Genomic DNA, 18353 nt, shown 5'->3' with positions numbered 1-18353 from the left:
ATCCCATGCCAACTGGCGATCTGATTGATAGCGATGGGGTCGGTGCGATTTTCCTAAGAATCCATTGCCCGGTTGTCGTTCCGGTCCATCCGACCGGAGATGCGGTAAAAAATAAAAAGGGGGGGTGCAACACGAGGACTTCCCAGGAGGTCACCCATCCTAGTACTACTCTCGCCCCAAGCACGCTTAACTGCGGAGTTCTGATGGGATCCGGTGCATTAGTGCTGGTATGATCGCACCCATCATGCTACCAGCGAAAAACTAATATAATCCTATTACGACCTAGCCGCACCCTGCCTATCTCATGCCAACCGGCGATCTGACCGATACCCATTGCTACGCGATGGGGTCGGTGCGATTTTCCTAAAAATCCATTCCTGGTTCTCGTTCCGGTCCATCCGACCAGAGATGCGGTAAAAATTAAAAGGGGGGGTGCAACACGAGGACTTCCCAGGAGGTCACCCATCCTAGTACTACTCTCGCCCAAGCACGCTTAACTGCGGAGTTCTGATGGGATCCGGTGCATTAGTGCTGGTATGATCGCACCCCATCATGCTACCAGCGAAAAAACTAATATAATCCTATTACGACCTAGCCGCACCCTGCCTATCTCATGCCAACCGGCGATCTGACCGATACCCATTGCTACGCGATGGGGTCGGTGCGATTTTCCTAAAAATCCATTCCCTGGTTCTCGTTCCGGTCCATCCGACCAGAGATGCGGTAAAAATTAAAAGGGGGGGTGCAACACGAGGACTTCCCAGGAGGTCACCCATCCTAGTACTACTCTCGCCCAAGCACGCTTAACTGCGGCGTTCTGATGGGATCCGGTGCATTAGTGCTGGTATGATCGCACCCATCATGCTACCAGCGAAAAACTAATATAATCCTATTACGACCTAGCCGCACCCTGCCTATCCCATGCCAACCGGCGATCTGATCGATACCCATTGCTACGCGATGGGGTCGGTGCGATTTTCCTAAGAATCCATTGCCCGGTTGTCGTTCCGGTCCATCCGACCGGAGATGCGGTAAAAATAAAAAGGAGGGGTGCAACACGAGGACTTCCCAGGAGGTCACCCATCCTAGTACTACTCTCGCCCAAGCACGCTTAACTGCGGAGTTCTGATGGGATCCGGTGCATTAGTGCTGGTATGATCGCACCCATCATGCTACCAGCGAAAAACTAATATAATCCTATTACGACCTAGCCGCACCATGCCTATCCCATGCCAACCGGCGATCTGATCGATACCCATTGCTACGCGATGGGGTCGGTGCGATTTTCTTAAGAATCCATTGCCCGGTTGTCGTTCCGGTCCATCCGACCGGAGATGCGGTAAAAATAAAAAGGGGGGGTGCAACACGAGGACTTCCCAGGAGGTCACCCATCCTAGTACTACTCTCGCCCAAGCACGCTTAACTGCGGAGTTCTGATGGGATCCGGTGCATTAGTGCTGGTATGATCGCACCCATCATGCTACCAGCGAAAAACTAATATAATCCTATTACGACCTAGCCGCACCATGCCTATCCCATGCCAACCGGCGATCTGATCGATACCCATTGCTACGCGATGGGGTCGGTGCGATTTTCCTAAGAATCCATTGCCCGGTTGTCGTTCCGGTCCATCCGACCGGAGATGCGGTAAAAATAAAAAGGGGGGGTGCAACACGAGGACTTCCCAGGAGGTCACCCATCCTAGTACTACTCTCGCCCAAGCACGCTTAACTGCGGAGTTCTGATGGGATCCGGTGCATTAGTGCTGGTAGGATCGCACCCATCATGCTACCAGCGAAAAACTAATATAATCCTATTACGACCTAGCCGCACCCTGCCTATCCCATGCCAACTGGCGATCTGATTGATAGCGATGGGGTCGGTGCGATTTTCCTAAGAATCCATTGCCCGGTTGTCGTTCCGGTCCATCCGACCGGAGATGCGGTAAAAATAAAAAGGGGGGGTGCAACACGAGGACTTCCCAGGAGGTCACCCATCCTAGTACTACTCTCGCCCAAGCACGCTTAACTGCGGAGTTCTGATGGGATCCGGTGCATTAGTGCTGGTATGATCGCACCCATCATGCTACCAGCGAAAAACTAATATAATCCTATTACGACCTAGCCGCACCATGCCTATCCCATGCCAACCGGCGATCTGATCGATACCCATTGCTACGCGATGGGGTCGGTGCGATTTTCTTAAGAATCCATTGCCCGGTTGTCGTTCCGGTCCATCCGACCGGAGATGCGGTAAAAATAAAAAGGGGGGGTGCAACACGAGGACTTCCCAGGAGGTCACCCATCCTAGTACTACTCTCGCCCAAGCACGCTTAACTGCGGAGTTCTGATGGGATCCGGTGCATTAGTGCTGGTATGATCGCACCCATCATGCTACCAGCGAAAAACTAATATAATCCTATTACGACCTAGCCGCACCATGCCTATCCCATGCCAACCGGCGATCTGATCGATACCCATTGCTACGCGATGGGGTCGGTGCGATTTTCCTAAGAATCCATTGCCCGGTTGTCGTTCCGGTCCATCCGACCGGAGATGCGGTAAAAATAAAAAGGGGGGGTGCAACACGAGGACTTCCCAGGAGGTCACCCATCCTAGTACTACTCTCGCCCAAGCACGCTTAACTGCGGAGTTCTGATGGGATCCGGTGCATTAGTGCTGGTATGATCGCACCCATCATGCTACCAGCGAAAAACTAATATAATCCTATTACGACCTAGCCGCACCCTGCCTATCCCATGCCAACTGGCGATCTGATTGATAGCGATGGGGTCGGTGCGATTTTCCTAAGAATCCATTGCCCGGTTGTCGTTCCGGTCCATCCGACCGGAGATGCGGTAAAAATAAAAAGGGGGGGTGCAACACGAGGACTTCCCAGGAGGTCACCCATCCTAGTACTACTCTCGCCCAAGCACGCTTAACTGCGGAGTTCTGATGGGATCCGGTGCATTAGTGCTGGTATGATCGCACCCATCATGCTACCAGCGAAAAACTAATATAATCCTATTACGACCTAGCCGCACCATGCCTATCCCATGCCAACCGGCGATCTGATCGATACCCATTGCTACGCGATGGGGTCGGTGCGATTTTCCTAAGAATCCATTGCCCGGTTGTCGTTCCGGTCCATCCGACCGGAGATGCGGTAAAAATAAAAAGGGGGGGTGCAACACGAGGACTTCCCAGGAGGTCACCCATCCTAGTACTACTCTCGCCCAAGCACGCTTAACTGCGGAGTTCTGATGGGATCCGGTGCATTAGTGCTGGTATGATCGCACCCATCATGCTACCAGCGAAAAACTAATATAATCCTATTACGACCTAGCCGCACCATGCCTATCCCATGCCAACCGGCGATCTGATCGATACCCATTGCTACGCGATGGGGTCGGTGCGATTTTCCTAAGAATCCATTGCCCGGTACTCGTTCCGGTCCATCCGACCGGAGATGCGGTAAAAATAAAAACGGGGGGTGCAACACGAGGACTTCCCAGGAGGTCACCCATCCTAGTACTACTCTCGCCCAAGCACGCTTAACTGCGGAGTTCTGATGGGATCCGGTGCATTAGTGCTGGTATGATCGCACCCATCATGCTACCAGCGAAAAACTAATATAATCCTATTACGACCTAGCCGCACCCTGCCTATCCCATGCCAACTGGCGATCTGATTGATAGCGATGGGGTCGGTGCGATTTTCCTAAGAATCCATTGCCCGGTTGTCGTTCCGGTCCATCCGACCGGAGATGCGGTAAAAATAAAAAGGGGGGGGTGCAACACGAGGACTTCCCAGGAGGTCACCCATCCTAGTACTACTCTCGCCCAAGCACGCTTAACTGCGGAGTTCTGATGGGATCCGGTGCATTAGTGCTGGTATGATCGCACCCATCATGCTACCAGCGAAAAACTAATATAATCCTATTACGACCTAGCCGCACCATGCCTATCCCATGCCAACCGGCGATCTGATCGATACCCATTGCTACGCGTTGGGGTCGGTGCGATTTTCCTAAGAATCCATTGCCCGGTTGTCGTTCCGGTCCATCCGACCGGAGATGCGGTAAAAATAAAAAGGGGGGGTGCAACACGAGGACTTCCCAGGAGGTCACCCATCCTAGTACTACTCTCGCCCAAGCACGCTTAACTGCGGAGTTCTGATGGGATCCGGTGCATTAGTGCTGGTATGATCGCACCCATCATGCTACCAGCGAAAAACTAATATAATCCTATTACGACCTAGCCGCACCATGCCTATCCCATGCCAACCGGCGATCTGATCGATACCCATTGCTACGCGATGGGGTCGGTGCGATTTTCCTAAGAATCCATTGCCCGGTACTCGTTCCGGTCCATCCGACCGGAGATGCGGTAAAAATAAAAACGGGGGGTGCAACACGAGGACTTCCCAGGAGGTCACCCATCCTAGTACTACTCTCGCCCAAGCACGCTTAACTGCGGAGTTCTGATGGGATCCGGTGCATTAGTGCTGGTATGATCGCACCCATCATGCTACCAGCGAAAAACTAATATAATCCTATTACGACCTAGCCGCACCCTGCCTATCCCATGCCAACTGGCGATCTGATTGATAGCGATGGGGTCGGTGCGATTTTCCTAAGAATCCATTGCCCGGTTGTCGTTCCGGTCCATCCGACCGGAGATGCGGTAAAAATAAAAAGGGGGGGTGCAACACGAGGACTTCCCAGGAGGTCACCCATCCTAGTACTACTCTCGCCCAAGCACGCTTAACTGCGGAGTTCTGATGGGATCCGGTGCATTAGTGCTGGTATGATCGCACCCATCATGCTACCAGCGAAAAACTAATATAATCCTATTACGACCTAGCCGCACCATGCCTATCCCATGCCAACCGGCGATCTGATCGATACCCATTGCTACGCGATGGGGGTCGGTGCGATTTTCTTAAGAATCCATTGCCCGGTTGTCGTTCCGGTCCATCCGACCGGAGATGCGGTAAAAATAAAAAGGGGGGGTGCAACACGAGGACTTCCCAGGAGGTCACCCATCCTAGTACTACTCTCGCCCAAGCACGCTTAACTGCGGAGTTCTGATGGGATCCGGTGCATTAGTGCTGGTATGATCGCACCCATCATGCTACCAGCGAAAAACTAATATAATCCTATTACGACCTAGCCGCACCATGCCTATCCCATGCCAACCGGCGATCTGATCGATACCCATTGCTACGCGATGGGGTCGGTGCGATTTTCCTAAGAATCCATTGCCCGGTTGTCGTTCCGGTCCATCCGACCGGAGATGCGGTAAAAATAAAAAGGGGGGGGTGCAACACGAGGACTTCCCAGGAGGTCACCCATCCTAGTACTACTCTCGCCCAAGCACGCTTAACTGCGGAGTTCTGATGGGATCCGGTGCATTAGTGCTGGTATGATCGCACCCATCATGCTACCAGCGAAAAACTAATATAATCCTATTACGACCTAGCCGCACCCTGCCTATCCCATGCCAACCGGCGATCTGATCGATACCCATTGCTACGCGATGGGGTCGGTGCGATTTTCCTAAGAATCCATTGCCCGGTACTCGTTCCGGTCCATCCGACCGGAGATGCGGTAAAAATAAAAAAGGGGGGTGCAACACGAGGACTTCCCAGGAGGTCACCCATCCTAGTACTACTCTCGCCCAAGCACGCTTAACTGCGGAGTTCTGATGGGATCCGGTGCATTAGTGCTGGTATGATCGCACCCATCATGCTACCAGCGAAAAACTAATATAATCCTATTACGACCTAGCCGCACCCTGCCTATCCCATGCCAACTGGCGATCTGATTGATAGCGATGGGGTCGGTGCGATTTTCCTAAGAATCCATTGCCCGGTTGTCGTTCCGGTCCATCCGACCGGAGATGCGGTAAAAATAAAAACGGGGGGTGCAACACGAGGACTTCCCAGGAGGTCACCCATCCTAGTACTACTCTCGCCCAAGCACGCTTAACTGCGGAGTTCTGATGGGATCCGGTGCATTAGTGCTGGTATGATCGCACCCATCATGCTACCAGCGAAAAACTAATATAATCCTATTACGACCTAGCCGCACCCTGCCTATCTCATGCCAACCGGCGATCTGACCGATACCCATTGCTACGCGATGGGGTCGGTGCGATTTTCCTAAAAATCCATTCCCTGGTTCTCGTTCCGGTCCATCCGACCAGAGATGCGGTAAAAATTAAAAGGGGGGGTGCAACACGAGGACTTCCCAGGAGGTCACCCATCCTAGTACTACTCTCGCCCAAGCACGCTTAACTGCGGAGTTCTGATGGGATCCGGTGCATTAGTGCTGGTATGATCGCACCCATCATGCTACCAGCGAAAAACTAATATAATCCTATTACGACCTAGCCGCACCCTGCCTATCCCATGCCAACCGGCGATCTGATCGATACCCATTGCTACGCGATGGGGTCGGTGCGATTTTCCTAAGAATCCATTGCCCGGTTGTCGTTCCGGTCCATCCGACCGGAGATGCGGTAAAAATAAAAAAGGGGGGTGCAACACGAGGACTTCCCAGGAGGTCACCCATCCTAGTACTACTCTCGCCCAAGCACGCTTAACTGCGGAGTTCTGATGGGATCCGGTGCATTAGTGCTGGTATGATCGCACCCATCATGCTACCAGCGAAAAACTAATATAATCCTATTACGACCTAGCCGCACCCTGCCTATCCCATGCCAACTGGCGATCTGATTGATAGCGATGGGGTCGGTGCGATTTTCCTAAGAATCCATTGCCCGGTTGTCGTTCCGGTCCATCCGACCGGAGATGCGGTAAAAATAAAAACGGGGGGTGCAACACGAGGACTTCCCAGGAGGTCACCCATCCTAGTACTACTCTCGCCCAAGCACGCTTAACTGCGGAGTTCTGATGGGATCCGGTGCATTAGTGCTGGTATGATCGCACCCATCATGCTACCAGCGAAAAACTAATATAATCCTATTACGACCTAGCCGCACCCTGCCTATCTCATGCCAACCGGCGATCTGACCGATACCCATTGCTACGCGATGGGGTCGGTGCGATTTTCCTAAAAATCCATTCCCTGGTTCTCGTTCCGGTCCATCCGACCAGAGATGCGGTAAAAATTAAAAGGGGGGGTGCAACACGAGGACTTCCCAGGAGGTCACCCATCCTAGTACTACTCTCGCCCAAGCACGCTTAACTGCGGAGTTCTGATGGGATCCGGTGCATTAGTGCTGGTATGATCGCACCCATCATGCTACCAGCGAAAAACTAATATAATCCTATTACGACCTAGCCGCACCCTGCCTATCCCATGCCAACCGGCGATCTGATCGATACCCATTGCTACGCGATGGGGTCGGTGCGATTTTCCTAAGAATCCATTGCCCGGTTGTCGTTCCGGTCCATCCGACCGGAGATGCGGTAAAAATAAAAAGGGGGGGTGCAACACGAGGACTTCCCAGGAGGTCACCCATCCTAGTACTACTCTCGCCCAAGCACGCTTAACTGCGGAGTTCTGATGGGATCCGGTGCATTAGTGCTGGTATGATCGCACCCGTCATGCTACCAGCGAAAAACTAATATAATCCTATTACGACCTAGCCGCACCATGCCTATCCCATGCCAACCGGCGATCTGATCGATACCCATTGCTACGCGATGGGGTCGGTGCGATTTTCCTAAGAATCCATTGCCCGGTTGTCGTTCCGGTCCATCCGACCGGAGATGCGGTAAAAATAAAAAGGGGGGGTGCAACACGAGGACTTCCCAGGAGGTCACCCATCCTAGTACTACTCTCGCCCAAGCACGCTTAACTGCGGAGTTCTGATGGGATCCGGTGCATTAGTGCTGGTATGATCGCACCCATCATTCTACCAGCGAAAAACTAATATAATCCTATTACGACCTAGCCGCACCCTGCCTATCTCATGCCAACCGGCGATCTGACCGATACCCATTGCTACGCGATGGGGTCGGTGCGATTTTCCTAAAAATCCATTCCCTGGTTCTCGTTCCGGTCCATCCGACCAGAGATGCGGTAAAAATTAAAAGGGGGGGTGCAACACGAGGACTTCCCAGGAGGTCACCCATCCTAGTACTACTCTCGCCCAAGCACGCTTAACTACGGAGTTCTGATGGGATCCGGTGCATTAGTGCTGGTATGATCGCACCCATCATGCTACCAGCGAAAAACTAATATAATCCTATTACGACCTAGCCGCACCCTGCCTATCCCATGCCAACTGGCGATCTGATTGATAGCGATGGGGTCGGTGCGATTTTCCTAAGAATCCATTGCCCGGTTGTCGTTCCGGTCCATCCGACCGGAGATGCGGTAAAAATAAAAAGGGGGGGTGCAACACGAGGACTTCCCAGGAGGTCACCCATCCTAGTACTACTCTCGCCCAAGCACGCTTAACTGCGGAGTTCTGATGGGATCCGGTGCATTAGTGCTGGTAGGATCGCACCCATCATGCTACCAGCGAAAAACTAATATAATCCTATTACGACCTAGCCGCACCATGCCTATCCCATGCCAACCGGCGATCTGATCGATACCCATTGCTACGCGATGGGGTCGGTGCGATTTTCCTAAGAATCCATTGCCCGGTTGTCGTTCCGGTCCATCCGACCGGAGATGCGGTAAAAATAAAAAGGAGGGGTGCAACACGAGGACTTCCCAGGAGGTCACCCATCCTAGTACTACTCTCGCCCAAGCACGCTTAACTGCGGAGTTCTGATGGGATCCGGTGCATTAGTGCTGGTAGGATCGCACCCATCATGCTACCAGCGAAAAACTAATATAATCCTATTACGACCTAGCCGCACCATGCCTATCCCATGCCAACCGGCGATCTGATCGATACCCATTGCTACGCGATGGGGTCGGTGCGATTTTCCTAAGAATCCATTGCCCGGTACTCGTTCCGGTCCATCCGACCGGAGATGCGGTAAAAATAAAAACGGGGGGTGCAACACGAGGACTTCCCAGGAGGTCACCCATCCTAGTACTACTCTCGCCCAAGCACGCTTAACTGCGGAGTTCTGATGGGATCCGGTGCATTAGTGCTGGTATGATCGCACCCATCATGCTACCAGCGAAAAACTAATATAATCCTATTACGACCTAGCCGCACCCTGCCTATCCCATGCCAACTGGCGATCTGATTGATAGCGATGGGGTCGGTGCGATTTTCCTAAGAATCCATTGCCCGGTTGTCGTTCCGGTCCATCCGACCGGAGATGCGGTAAAAATAAAAAGGGGGGGTGCAACACGAGGACTTCCCAGGAGGTCACCCATCCTAGTACTACTCTCGCCCAAGCACGCTTAACTGCGGAGTTCTGATGGGATCCGGTGCATTAGTGCTGGTATGATCGCACCCATCATGCTACCAGCGAAAAACTAATATAATCCTATTACGACCTAGCCGCACCATGCCTATCCCATGCCAACCGGCGATCTGATCGATACCCATTGCTACGCGATGGGGTCGGTGCGATTTTCTTAAGAATCCATTGCCCGGTTGTCGTTCCGGTCCATCCGACCGGAGATGCGGTAAAAATAAAAAGGGGGGGTGCAACACGAGGACTTCCCAGGAGGTCACCCATCCTAGTACTACTCTCGCCCAAGCACGCTTAACTGCGGAGTTCTGATGGGATCCGGTGCATTAGTGCTGGTATGATCGCACCCATCATGCTACCAGCGAAAAACTAATATAATCCTATTACGACCTAGCCGCACCATGCCTATCCCATGCCAACCGGCGATCTGATCGATACCCATTGCTACGTGATGGGGTCGGTGCGATTTTCCTAAGAATCCATTGCCCGGTTGTCGTTCCGGTCCATCCGACCGGAGATGCGGTAAAAATAAAAAGGGGGGGTGCAACACGAGGACTTCCCAGGAGGTCACCCATCCTAGTACTACTCTCGCCCAAGCACGCTTAACTGCGGAGTTCTGATGGGATCCGGTGCATTAGTGCTGGTATGATCGCACCCATCATGCTACCAGCGAAAAACTAATATAATCCTATTACGACCTAGCCGCACCCTGCCTATCCCATGCCAACTGGCGATCTGATTGATAGCGATGGGGTCGGTGCGATTTTCCTAAGAATCCATTGCCCGGTTGTCGTTCCGGTCCATCCGACCGGAGATGCGGTAAAAATAAAAAGGGGGGGTGCAACACGAGGACTTCCCAGGAGGTCACCCATCCTAGTACTACTCTCGCCCAAGCACGCTTAACTGCGGAGTTCTGATGGGATCCGGTGCATTAGTGCTGGTATGATCGCACCCATCATGCTACCAGCGAAAAACTAATATAATCCTATTACGACCTAGCCGCACCATGCCTATCCCATGCCAACCGGCGATCTGATCGATACCCATTGCTACGCGATGGGGTCGGTGCGATTTTCCTAAGAATCCATTGCCCGGTTGTCGTTCCGGTCCATCCGACCGGAGATGCGGTAAAAATAAAAAGGGGGGGTGCAACACGAGGACTTCCCAGGAGGTCACCCATCCTAGTACTACTCTCGCCCAAGCACGCTTAACTGCGGAGTTCTGATGGGATCCGGTGCATTAGTGCTGGTATGATCGCACCCATCATGCTACCAGCGAAAAACTAATATAATCCTATTACGACCTAGCCGCACCATGCCTATCCCATGCCAACCGGCGATCTGATCGATACCCATTGCTACGCGATGGGGTCGGTGCGATTTTCCTAAGAATCCATTGCCCGGTACTCGTTCCGGTCCATCCGACCGGAGATGCGGTAAAAATAAAAACGGGGGGTGCAACACGAGGACTTCCCAGGAGGTCACCCATCCTAGTACTACTCTCGCCCAAGCACGCTTAACTGCGGAGTTCTGATGGGATCCGGTGCATTAGTGCTGGTATGATCGCACCCATCATGCTACCAGCGAAAAACTAATATAATCCTATTACGACCTAGCCGCACCCTGCCTATCCCATGCCAACTGGCGATCTGATTGATAGCGATGGGGTCGGTGCGATTTTCCTAAGAATCCATTGCCCGGTTGTCGTTCCGGTCCATCCGACCGGAGATGCGGTAAAAATAAAAAGGGGGGGTGCAACACGAGGACTTCCCAGGAGGTCACCCATCCTAGTACTACTCTCGCCCAAGCACGCTTAACTGCGGAGTTCTGATGGGATCCGGTGCATTAGTGCTGGTATGATCGCACCCATCATGCTACCAGCGAAAAACTAATATAATCCTATTACGACCTAGCCGCACCATGCCTATCCCATGCCAACTGGCGATCTGATCGATACCCATTGCTACGCGATGGGGTCGGTGCGATTTTCTTAAGAATCCATTGCCCGGTTGTCGTTCCGGTCCATCCGACCGGAGATGCGGTAAAAATAAAAAGGGGGGGTGCAACACGAGGACTTCCCAGGAGGTCACCCATCCTAGTACTACTCTCGCCCAAGCACGCTTAACTGCGGAGTTCTGATGGGATCCGGTGCATTAGTGCTGGTATGATCGCACCCATCATGCTACCAGCGAAAAACTAATATAATCCTATTACGACCTAGCCGCACCATGCCTATCCCATGCCAACCGGCGATCTGATCGATACCCATTGCTACGCGATGGGGTCGGTGCGATTTTCCTAAGAATCCATTGCCCGGTTGTCGTTCCGGTCCATCCGACCGGAGATGCGGTAAAAATAAAAAGGGGGGGGTGCAACACGAGGACTTCCCAGGAGGTCACCCATCCTAGTACTACTCTCGCCCAAGCACGCTTAACTGCGGAGTTCTGATGGGATCCGGTGCATTAGTGCTGGTATGATCGCACCCATCATGCTACCAGCGAAAAACTAATATAATCCTATTACGACCTAGCCGCACCCTGCCTATCCCATGCCAACCGGCGATCTGATCGATACCCATTGCTACGCGATGGGGTCGGTGCGATTTTCCTAAGAATCCATTGCCCGGTACTCGTTCCGGTCCATCCGACCGGAGATGCGGTAAAAATAAAAAAGGGGGGTGCAACACGAGGACTTCCCAGGAGGTCACCCATCCTAGTACTACTCTCGCCCAAGCACGCTTAACTGCGGAGTTCTGATGGGATCCGGTGCATTAGTGCTGGTATGATCGCACCCATCATGCTACCAGCGAAAAACTAATATAATCCTATTACGACCTAGCCGCACCCTGCCTATCCCATGCCAACTGGCGATCTGATTGATAGCGATGGGGTCGGTGCGATTTTCCTAAGAATCCATTGCCCGGTTGTCGTTCCGGTCCATCCGACCGGAGATGCGGTAAAAATAAAAACGGGGGGTGCAACACGAGGACTTCCCAGGAGGTCACCCATCCTAGTACTACTCTCGCCCAAGCACGCTTAACTGCGGAGTTCTGATGGGATCCGGTGCATTAGTGCTGGTATGATCGCACCCATCATGCTACCAGCGAAAAACTAATATAATCCTATTACGACCTAGCCGCACCCTGCCTATCTCATGCCAACCGGCGATCTGACCGATACCCATTGCTACGCGATGGGGTCGGTGCGATTTTCCTAAAAATCCATTCCCTGGTTCTCGTTCCGGTCCATCCGACCAGAGATGCGGTAAAAATTAAAAGGGGGGGTGCAACACGAGGACTTCCCAGGAGGTCACCCATCCTAGTACTACTCTCGCCCAAGCACGCTTAACTGCGGAGTTCTGATGGGATCCGGTGCATTAGTGCTGGTATGATCGCACCCATCATGCTACCAGCGAAAAACTAATATAATCCTATTACGACCTAGCCGCACCCTGCCTATCTCATGCCAACCGGCGATCTGACCGATACCCATTGCTACGCGATGGGGTCGGTGCGATTTTCCTAAAAATCCATTCCCTGGTTCTCGTTCCGGTCCATCCGACCAGAGATGCGGTAAAAATTAAAAGGGGGGGTGCAACACGAGGACTTCCCAGGAGGTCACCCATCCTAGTACTACTCTCGCCCAAGCACGCTTAACTGCGGAGTTCTGATGGGATCCGGTGCATTAGTGCTGGTATGATCGCACCCATCATGCTACCAGCGAAAAACTAATATAATCCTATTACGACCTAGCCGCACCATGCCTATCCCATGCCAACCGGCGATCTGATCGATACCCATTGCTACGCGATGGGGTCGGTGCGATTTTCCTAAGAATCCATTGCCCGGTACTCGTTCCGGTCCATCCGACCGGAGATGCGGTAAAAATAAAAACGGGGGGTGCAACACGAGGACTTCCCAGGAGGTCACCCATCCTAGTACTACTCTCGCCCAAGCACGCTTAACTGCGGAGTTCTGATGGGATCCGGTGCATTAGTGCTGGTATGATCGCACCCATCATGCTACCAGCGAAAAACTAATATAATCCTATTACGACCTAGCCGCACCCTGCCTATCCCATGCCAACTGGCGATCTGATTGATAGCGATGGGGTCGGTGCGATTTTCCTAAGAATCCATTGCCCGGTTGTCGTTCCGGTCCATCCGACCGGAGATGCGGTAAAAATAAAAAGGGGGGGTGCAACACGAGGACTTCCCAGGAGGTCACCCATCCTAGTACTACTCTCGCCCAAGCACGCTTAACTGCGGAGTTCTGATGGGATCCGGTGCATTAGTGCTGGTATGATCGCACCCATCATGCTACCAGCGAAAAACTAATATAATCCTATTACGACCTAGCCGCACCATGCCTATCCCATGCCAACCGGCGATCTGATCGATACCCATTGCTACGCGATGGGGTCGGTGCGATTTTCTTAAGAATCCATTGCCCGGTTGTCGTTCCGGTCCATCCGACCGGAGATGCGGTAAAAATAAAAAGGGGGGGTGCAACACGAGGACTTCCCAGGAGGTCACCCATCCTAGTACTACTCTCGCCCAAGCACGCTTAACTGCGGAGTTCTGATGGGATCCGGTGCATTAGTGCTGGTATGATCGCACCCATCATGCTACCAGCGAAAAACTAATATAATCCTATTACGACCTAGCCGCACCATGCCTATCCCATGCCAACCGGCGATCTGATCGATACCCATTGCTACGCGATGGGGTCGGTGCGATTTTCCTAAGAATCCATTGCCCGGTTGTCGTTCCGGTCCATCCGACCGGAGATGCGGTAAAAATAAAAAGGGGGGGGTGCAACACGAGGACTTCCCAGGAGGTCACCCATCCTAGTACTACTCTCGCCCAAGCACGCTTAACTGCGGAGTTCTGATGGGATCCGGTGCATTAGTGCTGGTATGATCGCACCCATCATGCTACCAGCGAAAAACTAATATAATCCTATTACGACCTAGCCGCACCCTGCCTATCCCATGCCAACCGGCGATCTGATCGATACCCATTGCTACGCGATGGGGTCGGTGCGATTTTCCTAAGAATCCATTGCCCGGTACTCGTTCCGGTCCATCCGACCGGAGATGCGGTAAAAATAAAAAAGGGGGGTGCAACACGAGGACTTCCCAGGAGGTCACCCATCCTAGTACTACTCTCGCCCAAGCACGCTTAACTGCGGAGTTCTGATGGGATCCGGTGCATTAGTGCTGGTATGATCGCACCCATCATGCTACCAGCGAAAAACTAATATAATCCTATTACGACCTAGCCGCACCCTGCCTATCCCATGCCAACTGGCGATCTGATTGATAGCGATGGGGTCGGTGCGATTTTCCTAAGAATCCATTGCCCGGTTGTCGTTCCGGTCCATCCGACCGGAGATGCGGTAAAAATAAAAACGGGGGGTGCAACACGAGGACTTCCCAAGAGGTCACCCATCCTAGTACTACTCTCGCCCAAGCACGCTTAACTGCGGAGTTCTGATGGGATCCGGTGCATTAGTGCTGGTATGATCGCACCCATCATGCTACCAGCGAAAAACTAATATAATCCTATTACGACCTAGCCGCACCCTGCCTATCTCATGCCAACCGGCGATCTGACCGATACCCATTGCTACGCGATGGGGTCGGTGCGATTTTCCTAAAAATCCATTCCCTGGTTCTCGTTCCGGTCCATCCGACCAGAGATGCGGTAAAAATTAAAAGGGGGGGTGCAACACGAGGACTTCCCAGGAGGTCACCCATCCTAGTACTACTCTCGCCCAAGCACGCTTAACTGCGGAGTTCTGATGGGATCCGGTGCATTAGTGCTGGTATGATCGCACCCATCATGCTACCAGCGAAAAACTAATATAATCCTATTACGACCTAGCCGCACCCTGCCTATCTCATGCCAACCGGCGATCTGACCGATACCCATTGCTACGCGATGGGGTCGGTGCGATTTTCCTAAAAATCCATTCCCTGGTTCTCGTTCCGGTCCATCCGACCAGAGATGCGGTAAAAATTAAAAGGGGGGGTGCAACACGAGGACTTCCCAGGAGGTCACCCATCCTAGTACTACTCTCGCCCAAGCACGCTTAACTGCGGAGTTCTGATGGGATCCGGTGCATTAGTGCTGGTATGATCGCACCCATCATGCTACCAGCGAAAAACTAATATAATCCTATTACGACCTAGCCGCACCCTGCCTATCCCATGCCAACCGGCGATCTGATCGATACCCATTGCTACGCGATGGGGTCGGTGCGATTTTCCTAAGAATCCATTGCCCGGTTGTCGTTCCGGTCCATCCGACCGGAGATGCGGTAAAAATAAAAAGGGGGGGTGCAACACGAGGACTTCCCAGGAGGTCACCCATCCTAGTACTACTCTCGCCCAAGCACGCTTAACTGCGGAGTTCTGATGGGATCCGGTGCATTAGTGCTGGTATGATCGCACCCGTCATGCTACCAGCGAAAAACTAATATAATCCTATTACGACCTAGCCGCACCATGCCTATCCCATGCCAACCGGCGATCTGATCGATACCCATTGCTACGCGATGGGGTCGGTGCGATTTTCCTAAGAATCCATTGCCCGGTTGTCGTTCCGGTCCATCCGACCGGAGATGCGGTAAAAATAAAAAGGGGGGGTGCAACACGAGGACTTCCCAGGAGGTCACCCATCCTAGTACTACTCTCGCCCAAGCACGCTTAACTGCGGAGTTCTGATGGGATCCGGTGCATTAGTGCTGGTATGATCGCACCCATCATTCTACCAGCGAAAAACTAATATAATCCTATTACGACCTAGCCGCACCCTGCCTATCTCATGCCAACCGGCGATCTGACCGATACCCATTGCTACGCGATGGGGTCGGTGCGATTTTCCTAAAAATCCATTCCCTGGTTCTCGTTCCGGTCCATCCGACCAGAGATGCGGTAAAAATTAAAAGGGGGGGTGCAACACGAGGACTTCCCAGGAGGTCACCCATCCTAGTACTACTCTCGCCCAAGCACGCTTAACTACGGAGTTCTGATGGGATCCGGTGCATTAGTGCTGGTATGATCGCACCCATCATGCTACCAGCGAAAAACTAATATAATCCTATTACGACCTAGCCGCACCCTGCCTATCCCATGCCAACTGGCGATCTGATTGATAGCGATGGGGTCGGTGCGATTTTCCTAAGAATCCATTGCCCGGTTGTCGTTCCGGTCCATCCGACCGGAGATGCGGTAAAAATAAAAAGGGGGGGGTGCAACACGAGGACTTCCCAGGAGGTCACCCATCCTAGTACTACTCTCGCCCAAGCACGCTTAACTGCGGAGTTCTGATGGGATCCGGTGCATTAGTGCTGGTAGGATCGCACCCATCATGCTACCAGCGAAAAACTAATATAATCCTATTACGACCTAGCCGCACCATGCCTATCCCATGCCAACCGGCGATCTGATCGATACCCATTGCTACGCGATGGGGTCGGTGCGATTTTCCTAAGAATCCATTGCCCGGTTGTCGTTCCGGTCCATCCGACCGGAGATGCGGTAAAAATAAAAAGGAGGGGTGCAACACGAGGACTTCCCAGGAGGTCACCCATCCTAGTACTACTCTCGCCCAAGCACGCTTAACTGCGGAGTTCTGATGGGATCCGGTGCATTAGTGCTGGTAGGATCGCACCCATCATGCTACCAGCGAAAAACTAATATAATCCTATTACGACCTAGCCGCACCATGCCTATCCCATGCCAACCGGCGATCTGATCGATACCCATTGCTACGCGATGGGGTCGGTGCGATTTTCCTAAGAATCCATTGCCCGGTACTCGTTCCGGTCCATCCGACCGGAGATGCGGTAAAAATAAAAACGGGGGGTGCAACACGAGGACTTCCCAGGAGGTCACCCATCCTAGTACTACTCTCGCCCAAGCACGCTTAACTGCGGAGTTCTGATGGGATCCGGTGCATTAGTGCTGGTATGATCGCACCCATCATGCTACCAGCGAAAAACTAATATAATCCTATTACGACCTAGCCGCACCCTGCCTATCCCATGCCAACTGGCGATCTGATTGATAGCGATGGGGTCGGTGCGATTTTCCTAAGAATCCATTGCCCGGTTGTCGTTCCGGTCCATCCGACCGGAGATGCGGTAAAAATAAAAAGGGGGGGTGCAACACGAGGACTTCCCAGGAGGTCACCCATCCTAGTACTACTCTCGCCCAAGCACGCTTAACTGCGGAGTTCTGATGGGATCCGGTGCATTAGTGCTGGTATGATCGCACCCATCATGCTACCAGCGAAAAAACTAATATAATCCTATTACGACCTAGCCGCACCATGCCTATCCCATGCCAACCGGCGATCTGATCGATACCCATTGCTACGCGATGGGGTCGGTGCGATTTTCTTAAGAATCCATTGCCCGGTTGTCGTTCCGGTCCATCCGACCGGAGATGCGGTAAAAATAAAAAGGGGGGGTGCAACACGAGGACTTCCCAGGAGGTCACCCATCCTAGTACTACTCTCGCCCAAGCACGCTTAACTGCGGAGTTCTGATGGGATCCGGTGCATTAGTGCTGGTATGATCGCACCCATCATGCTACCAGCGAAAAACTAATATAATCCTATTACGACCTAGCCGCACCATGCCTATCCCATGCCAACCGGCGATCTGATCGATACCCATTGCTACGTGATGGGGTCGGTGCGATTTTCCTAAGAATCCATTGCCCGGTTGTCGTTCCGGTCCATCCGACCGGAGATGCGGTAAAAATAAAAAGGGGGGGTGCAACACGAGGACTTCCCAGGAGGTCACCCATCCTAGTACTACTCTCGCCCAAGCACGCTTAACTGCGGAGTTCTGATGGGATCCGGTGCATTAGTGCTGGTATGATCGCACCCATCATGCTACCAGCGAAAAACTAATATAATCCTATTACGACCTAGCCGCACCCTGCCTATCCCATGCCAACTGGCGATCTGATTGATAGCGATGGGG

The 18353-nt window shown here is 52.7% G+C and overlaps 60 non-coding genes across 60 annotated transcripts; all 60 read right to left on the bottom strand.

The window, feature by feature from the left end:
- Window positions 1-121: 121 nt before the first annotated feature.
- LOC122288186 lies at window positions 122-241 on the bottom strand. Its single transcript, XR_006235455.1, has one exon. It is a non-coding gene; the product is annotated as a 5S ribosomal RNA (ribosomal RNA).
- A 188-nt stretch (window positions 242-429) lies between these two features.
- LOC122283966 lies at window positions 430-548 on the bottom strand. Its single transcript, XR_006231346.1, has one exon. It is a non-coding gene; the product is annotated as a 5S ribosomal RNA (ribosomal RNA).
- A 191-nt stretch (window positions 549-739) lies between these two features.
- On the bottom strand, window positions 740-858 carry LOC122288458. The gene has a single exon (XR_006235719.1). It is a non-coding gene; the product is annotated as a 5S ribosomal RNA (ribosomal RNA).
- A 189-nt stretch (window positions 859-1047) lies between these two features.
- Window positions 1048-1166, bottom strand: LOC122283965. Its single transcript, XR_006231345.1, has one exon. It is a non-coding gene; the product is annotated as a 5S ribosomal RNA (ribosomal RNA).
- A 189-nt stretch (window positions 1167-1355) lies between these two features.
- Window positions 1356-1474, bottom strand: LOC122283964. The gene has a single exon (XR_006231344.1). It is a non-coding gene; the product is annotated as a 5S ribosomal RNA (ribosomal RNA).
- Window positions 1475-1663: 189 nt separating this feature from the next.
- Window positions 1664-1782, bottom strand: LOC122287863. Its single transcript, XR_006235147.1, has one exon. It is a non-coding gene; the product is annotated as a 5S ribosomal RNA (ribosomal RNA).
- A 178-nt stretch (window positions 1783-1960) lies between these two features.
- LOC122283963 lies at window positions 1961-2079 on the bottom strand. Its single transcript, XR_006231343.1, has one exon. It is a non-coding gene; the product is annotated as a 5S ribosomal RNA (ribosomal RNA).
- Window positions 2080-2268: 189 nt separating this feature from the next.
- On the bottom strand, window positions 2269-2387 carry LOC122283962. The gene has a single exon (XR_006231342.1). It is a non-coding gene; the product is annotated as a 5S ribosomal RNA (ribosomal RNA).
- Window positions 2388-2576: 189 nt separating this feature from the next.
- On the bottom strand, window positions 2577-2695 carry LOC122283960. Its single transcript, XR_006231340.1, has one exon. It is a non-coding gene; the product is annotated as a 5S ribosomal RNA (ribosomal RNA).
- Window positions 2696-2873: 178 nt separating this feature from the next.
- LOC122283959 lies at window positions 2874-2992 on the bottom strand. The gene has a single exon (XR_006231339.1). It is a non-coding gene; the product is annotated as a 5S ribosomal RNA (ribosomal RNA).
- Window positions 2993-3181: 189 nt separating this feature from the next.
- On the bottom strand, window positions 3182-3300 carry LOC122283958. The gene has a single exon (XR_006231338.1). It is a non-coding gene; the product is annotated as a 5S ribosomal RNA (ribosomal RNA).
- Window positions 3301-3489: 189 nt separating this feature from the next.
- On the bottom strand, window positions 3490-3608 carry LOC122283957. Its single transcript, XR_006231337.1, has one exon. It is a non-coding gene; the product is annotated as a 5S ribosomal RNA (ribosomal RNA).
- A 179-nt stretch (window positions 3609-3787) lies between these two features.
- On the bottom strand, window positions 3788-3906 carry LOC122283956. The gene has a single exon (XR_006231336.1). It is a non-coding gene; the product is annotated as a 5S ribosomal RNA (ribosomal RNA).
- Window positions 3907-4095: 189 nt separating this feature from the next.
- On the bottom strand, window positions 4096-4214 carry LOC122283955. The gene has a single exon (XR_006231335.1). It is a non-coding gene; the product is annotated as a 5S ribosomal RNA (ribosomal RNA).
- A 189-nt stretch (window positions 4215-4403) lies between these two features.
- On the bottom strand, window positions 4404-4522 carry LOC122283954. The gene has a single exon (XR_006231334.1). It is a non-coding gene; the product is annotated as a 5S ribosomal RNA (ribosomal RNA).
- Window positions 4523-4700: 178 nt separating this feature from the next.
- Window positions 4701-4819, bottom strand: LOC122283953. The gene has a single exon (XR_006231333.1). It is a non-coding gene; the product is annotated as a 5S ribosomal RNA (ribosomal RNA).
- Window positions 4820-5009: 190 nt separating this feature from the next.
- On the bottom strand, window positions 5010-5128 carry LOC122283952. Its single transcript, XR_006231332.1, has one exon. It is a non-coding gene; the product is annotated as a 5S ribosomal RNA (ribosomal RNA).
- A 190-nt stretch (window positions 5129-5318) lies between these two features.
- On the bottom strand, window positions 5319-5437 carry LOC122283951. The gene has a single exon (XR_006231331.1). It is a non-coding gene; the product is annotated as a 5S ribosomal RNA (ribosomal RNA).
- A 189-nt stretch (window positions 5438-5626) lies between these two features.
- Window positions 5627-5745, bottom strand: LOC122283949. Its single transcript, XR_006231329.1, has one exon. It is a non-coding gene; the product is annotated as a 5S ribosomal RNA (ribosomal RNA).
- Window positions 5746-5923: 178 nt separating this feature from the next.
- Window positions 5924-6042, bottom strand: LOC122283947. Its single transcript, XR_006231328.1, has one exon. It is a non-coding gene; the product is annotated as a 5S ribosomal RNA (ribosomal RNA).
- Window positions 6043-6231: 189 nt separating this feature from the next.
- Window positions 6232-6350, bottom strand: LOC122283946. The gene has a single exon (XR_006231327.1). It is a non-coding gene; the product is annotated as a 5S ribosomal RNA (ribosomal RNA).
- Window positions 6351-6539: 189 nt separating this feature from the next.
- On the bottom strand, window positions 6540-6658 carry LOC122283945. Its single transcript, XR_006231326.1, has one exon. It is a non-coding gene; the product is annotated as a 5S ribosomal RNA (ribosomal RNA).
- Window positions 6659-6836: 178 nt separating this feature from the next.
- Window positions 6837-6955, bottom strand: LOC122283944. The gene has a single exon (XR_006231325.1). It is a non-coding gene; the product is annotated as a 5S ribosomal RNA (ribosomal RNA).
- A 189-nt stretch (window positions 6956-7144) lies between these two features.
- LOC122283943 lies at window positions 7145-7263 on the bottom strand. Its single transcript, XR_006231324.1, has one exon. It is a non-coding gene; the product is annotated as a 5S ribosomal RNA (ribosomal RNA).
- Window positions 7264-7452: 189 nt separating this feature from the next.
- Window positions 7453-7571, bottom strand: LOC122283942. Its single transcript, XR_006231323.1, has one exon. It is a non-coding gene; the product is annotated as a 5S ribosomal RNA (ribosomal RNA).
- A 189-nt stretch (window positions 7572-7760) lies between these two features.
- Window positions 7761-7879, bottom strand: LOC122283941. Its single transcript, XR_006231322.1, has one exon. It is a non-coding gene; the product is annotated as a 5S ribosomal RNA (ribosomal RNA).
- Window positions 7880-8068: 189 nt separating this feature from the next.
- Window positions 8069-8187, bottom strand: LOC122287017. The gene has a single exon (XR_006234325.1). It is a non-coding gene; the product is annotated as a 5S ribosomal RNA (ribosomal RNA).
- A 178-nt stretch (window positions 8188-8365) lies between these two features.
- LOC122287862 lies at window positions 8366-8484 on the bottom strand. The gene has a single exon (XR_006235146.1). It is a non-coding gene; the product is annotated as a 5S ribosomal RNA (ribosomal RNA).
- A 189-nt stretch (window positions 8485-8673) lies between these two features.
- Window positions 8674-8792, bottom strand: LOC122287861. Its single transcript, XR_006235145.1, has one exon. It is a non-coding gene; the product is annotated as a 5S ribosomal RNA (ribosomal RNA).
- A 189-nt stretch (window positions 8793-8981) lies between these two features.
- LOC122283940 lies at window positions 8982-9100 on the bottom strand. Its single transcript, XR_006231321.1, has one exon. It is a non-coding gene; the product is annotated as a 5S ribosomal RNA (ribosomal RNA).
- Window positions 9101-9278: 178 nt separating this feature from the next.
- Window positions 9279-9397, bottom strand: LOC122283939. The gene has a single exon (XR_006231320.1). It is a non-coding gene; the product is annotated as a 5S ribosomal RNA (ribosomal RNA).
- Window positions 9398-9586: 189 nt separating this feature from the next.
- LOC122283937 lies at window positions 9587-9705 on the bottom strand. Its single transcript, XR_006231318.1, has one exon. It is a non-coding gene; the product is annotated as a 5S ribosomal RNA (ribosomal RNA).
- A 189-nt stretch (window positions 9706-9894) lies between these two features.
- Window positions 9895-10013, bottom strand: LOC122283936. The gene has a single exon (XR_006231317.1). It is a non-coding gene; the product is annotated as a 5S ribosomal RNA (ribosomal RNA).
- Window positions 10014-10191: 178 nt separating this feature from the next.
- Window positions 10192-10310, bottom strand: LOC122283935. The gene has a single exon (XR_006231316.1). It is a non-coding gene; the product is annotated as a 5S ribosomal RNA (ribosomal RNA).
- A 189-nt stretch (window positions 10311-10499) lies between these two features.
- LOC122283934 lies at window positions 10500-10618 on the bottom strand. The gene has a single exon (XR_006231315.1). It is a non-coding gene; the product is annotated as a 5S ribosomal RNA (ribosomal RNA).
- A 189-nt stretch (window positions 10619-10807) lies between these two features.
- LOC122283933 lies at window positions 10808-10926 on the bottom strand. The gene has a single exon (XR_006231314.1). It is a non-coding gene; the product is annotated as a 5S ribosomal RNA (ribosomal RNA).
- Window positions 10927-11104: 178 nt separating this feature from the next.
- On the bottom strand, window positions 11105-11223 carry LOC122283930. Its single transcript, XR_006231313.1, has one exon. It is a non-coding gene; the product is annotated as a 5S ribosomal RNA (ribosomal RNA).
- Window positions 11224-11412: 189 nt separating this feature from the next.
- Window positions 11413-11531, bottom strand: LOC122283929. The gene has a single exon (XR_006231312.1). It is a non-coding gene; the product is annotated as a 5S ribosomal RNA (ribosomal RNA).
- Window positions 11532-11721: 190 nt separating this feature from the next.
- LOC122283928 lies at window positions 11722-11840 on the bottom strand. Its single transcript, XR_006231311.1, has one exon. It is a non-coding gene; the product is annotated as a 5S ribosomal RNA (ribosomal RNA).
- Window positions 11841-12029: 189 nt separating this feature from the next.
- LOC122283927 lies at window positions 12030-12148 on the bottom strand. Its single transcript, XR_006231310.1, has one exon. It is a non-coding gene; the product is annotated as a 5S ribosomal RNA (ribosomal RNA).
- Window positions 12149-12326: 178 nt separating this feature from the next.
- LOC122283926 lies at window positions 12327-12445 on the bottom strand. Its single transcript, XR_006231309.1, has one exon. It is a non-coding gene; the product is annotated as a 5S ribosomal RNA (ribosomal RNA).
- Window positions 12446-12634: 189 nt separating this feature from the next.
- LOC122283924 lies at window positions 12635-12753 on the bottom strand. Its single transcript, XR_006231307.1, has one exon. It is a non-coding gene; the product is annotated as a 5S ribosomal RNA (ribosomal RNA).
- Window positions 12754-12942: 189 nt separating this feature from the next.
- LOC122283923 lies at window positions 12943-13061 on the bottom strand. The gene has a single exon (XR_006231306.1). It is a non-coding gene; the product is annotated as a 5S ribosomal RNA (ribosomal RNA).
- A 189-nt stretch (window positions 13062-13250) lies between these two features.
- On the bottom strand, window positions 13251-13369 carry LOC122283922. The gene has a single exon (XR_006231305.1). It is a non-coding gene; the product is annotated as a 5S ribosomal RNA (ribosomal RNA).
- A 178-nt stretch (window positions 13370-13547) lies between these two features.
- Window positions 13548-13666, bottom strand: LOC122283921. Its single transcript, XR_006231304.1, has one exon. It is a non-coding gene; the product is annotated as a 5S ribosomal RNA (ribosomal RNA).
- Window positions 13667-13855: 189 nt separating this feature from the next.
- Window positions 13856-13974, bottom strand: LOC122283920. Its single transcript, XR_006231303.1, has one exon. It is a non-coding gene; the product is annotated as a 5S ribosomal RNA (ribosomal RNA).
- Window positions 13975-14164: 190 nt separating this feature from the next.
- On the bottom strand, window positions 14165-14283 carry LOC122283919. The gene has a single exon (XR_006231302.1). It is a non-coding gene; the product is annotated as a 5S ribosomal RNA (ribosomal RNA).
- A 189-nt stretch (window positions 14284-14472) lies between these two features.
- On the bottom strand, window positions 14473-14591 carry LOC122283918. The gene has a single exon (XR_006231301.1). It is a non-coding gene; the product is annotated as a 5S ribosomal RNA (ribosomal RNA).
- Window positions 14592-14769: 178 nt separating this feature from the next.
- On the bottom strand, window positions 14770-14888 carry LOC122287124. Its single transcript, XR_006234431.1, has one exon. It is a non-coding gene; the product is annotated as a 5S ribosomal RNA (ribosomal RNA).
- Window positions 14889-15077: 189 nt separating this feature from the next.
- LOC122283917 lies at window positions 15078-15196 on the bottom strand. The gene has a single exon (XR_006231300.1). It is a non-coding gene; the product is annotated as a 5S ribosomal RNA (ribosomal RNA).
- A 189-nt stretch (window positions 15197-15385) lies between these two features.
- Window positions 15386-15504, bottom strand: LOC122283916. Its single transcript, XR_006231299.1, has one exon. It is a non-coding gene; the product is annotated as a 5S ribosomal RNA (ribosomal RNA).
- A 189-nt stretch (window positions 15505-15693) lies between these two features.
- LOC122283914 lies at window positions 15694-15812 on the bottom strand. The gene has a single exon (XR_006231298.1). It is a non-coding gene; the product is annotated as a 5S ribosomal RNA (ribosomal RNA).
- Window positions 15813-16001: 189 nt separating this feature from the next.
- On the bottom strand, window positions 16002-16120 carry LOC122283912. Its single transcript, XR_006231296.1, has one exon. It is a non-coding gene; the product is annotated as a 5S ribosomal RNA (ribosomal RNA).
- Window positions 16121-16309: 189 nt separating this feature from the next.
- On the bottom strand, window positions 16310-16428 carry LOC122287015. Its single transcript, XR_006234323.1, has one exon. It is a non-coding gene; the product is annotated as a 5S ribosomal RNA (ribosomal RNA).
- Window positions 16429-16607: 179 nt separating this feature from the next.
- Window positions 16608-16726, bottom strand: LOC122287860. The gene has a single exon (XR_006235144.1). It is a non-coding gene; the product is annotated as a 5S ribosomal RNA (ribosomal RNA).
- Window positions 16727-16915: 189 nt separating this feature from the next.
- Window positions 16916-17034, bottom strand: LOC122287859. Its single transcript, XR_006235142.1, has one exon. It is a non-coding gene; the product is annotated as a 5S ribosomal RNA (ribosomal RNA).
- Window positions 17035-17223: 189 nt separating this feature from the next.
- LOC122283911 lies at window positions 17224-17342 on the bottom strand. The gene has a single exon (XR_006231295.1). It is a non-coding gene; the product is annotated as a 5S ribosomal RNA (ribosomal RNA).
- Window positions 17343-17520: 178 nt separating this feature from the next.
- On the bottom strand, window positions 17521-17639 carry LOC122283910. Its single transcript, XR_006231294.1, has one exon. It is a non-coding gene; the product is annotated as a 5S ribosomal RNA (ribosomal RNA).
- A 190-nt stretch (window positions 17640-17829) lies between these two features.
- Window positions 17830-17948, bottom strand: LOC122283909. The gene has a single exon (XR_006231293.1). It is a non-coding gene; the product is annotated as a 5S ribosomal RNA (ribosomal RNA).
- A 189-nt stretch (window positions 17949-18137) lies between these two features.
- LOC122283908 lies at window positions 18138-18256 on the bottom strand. Its single transcript, XR_006231292.1, has one exon. It is a non-coding gene; the product is annotated as a 5S ribosomal RNA (ribosomal RNA).
- Between the last annotated feature and the right edge of the window lie 97 nt (window positions 18257-18353).

The sequence above is a fragment of the Carya illinoinensis genome, chromosome 11 (assembly GCF_018687715.1).
Source record: "Carya illinoinensis cultivar Pawnee chromosome 11, C.illinoinensisPawnee_v1, whole genome shotgun sequence".
In the NCBI taxonomy this organism is placed as follows: domain Eukaryota; kingdom Viridiplantae; phylum Streptophyta; class Magnoliopsida; order Fagales; family Juglandaceae; genus Carya; species Carya illinoinensis.
This window is presented reverse-complemented; position numbering and strand designations above follow the sequence as displayed.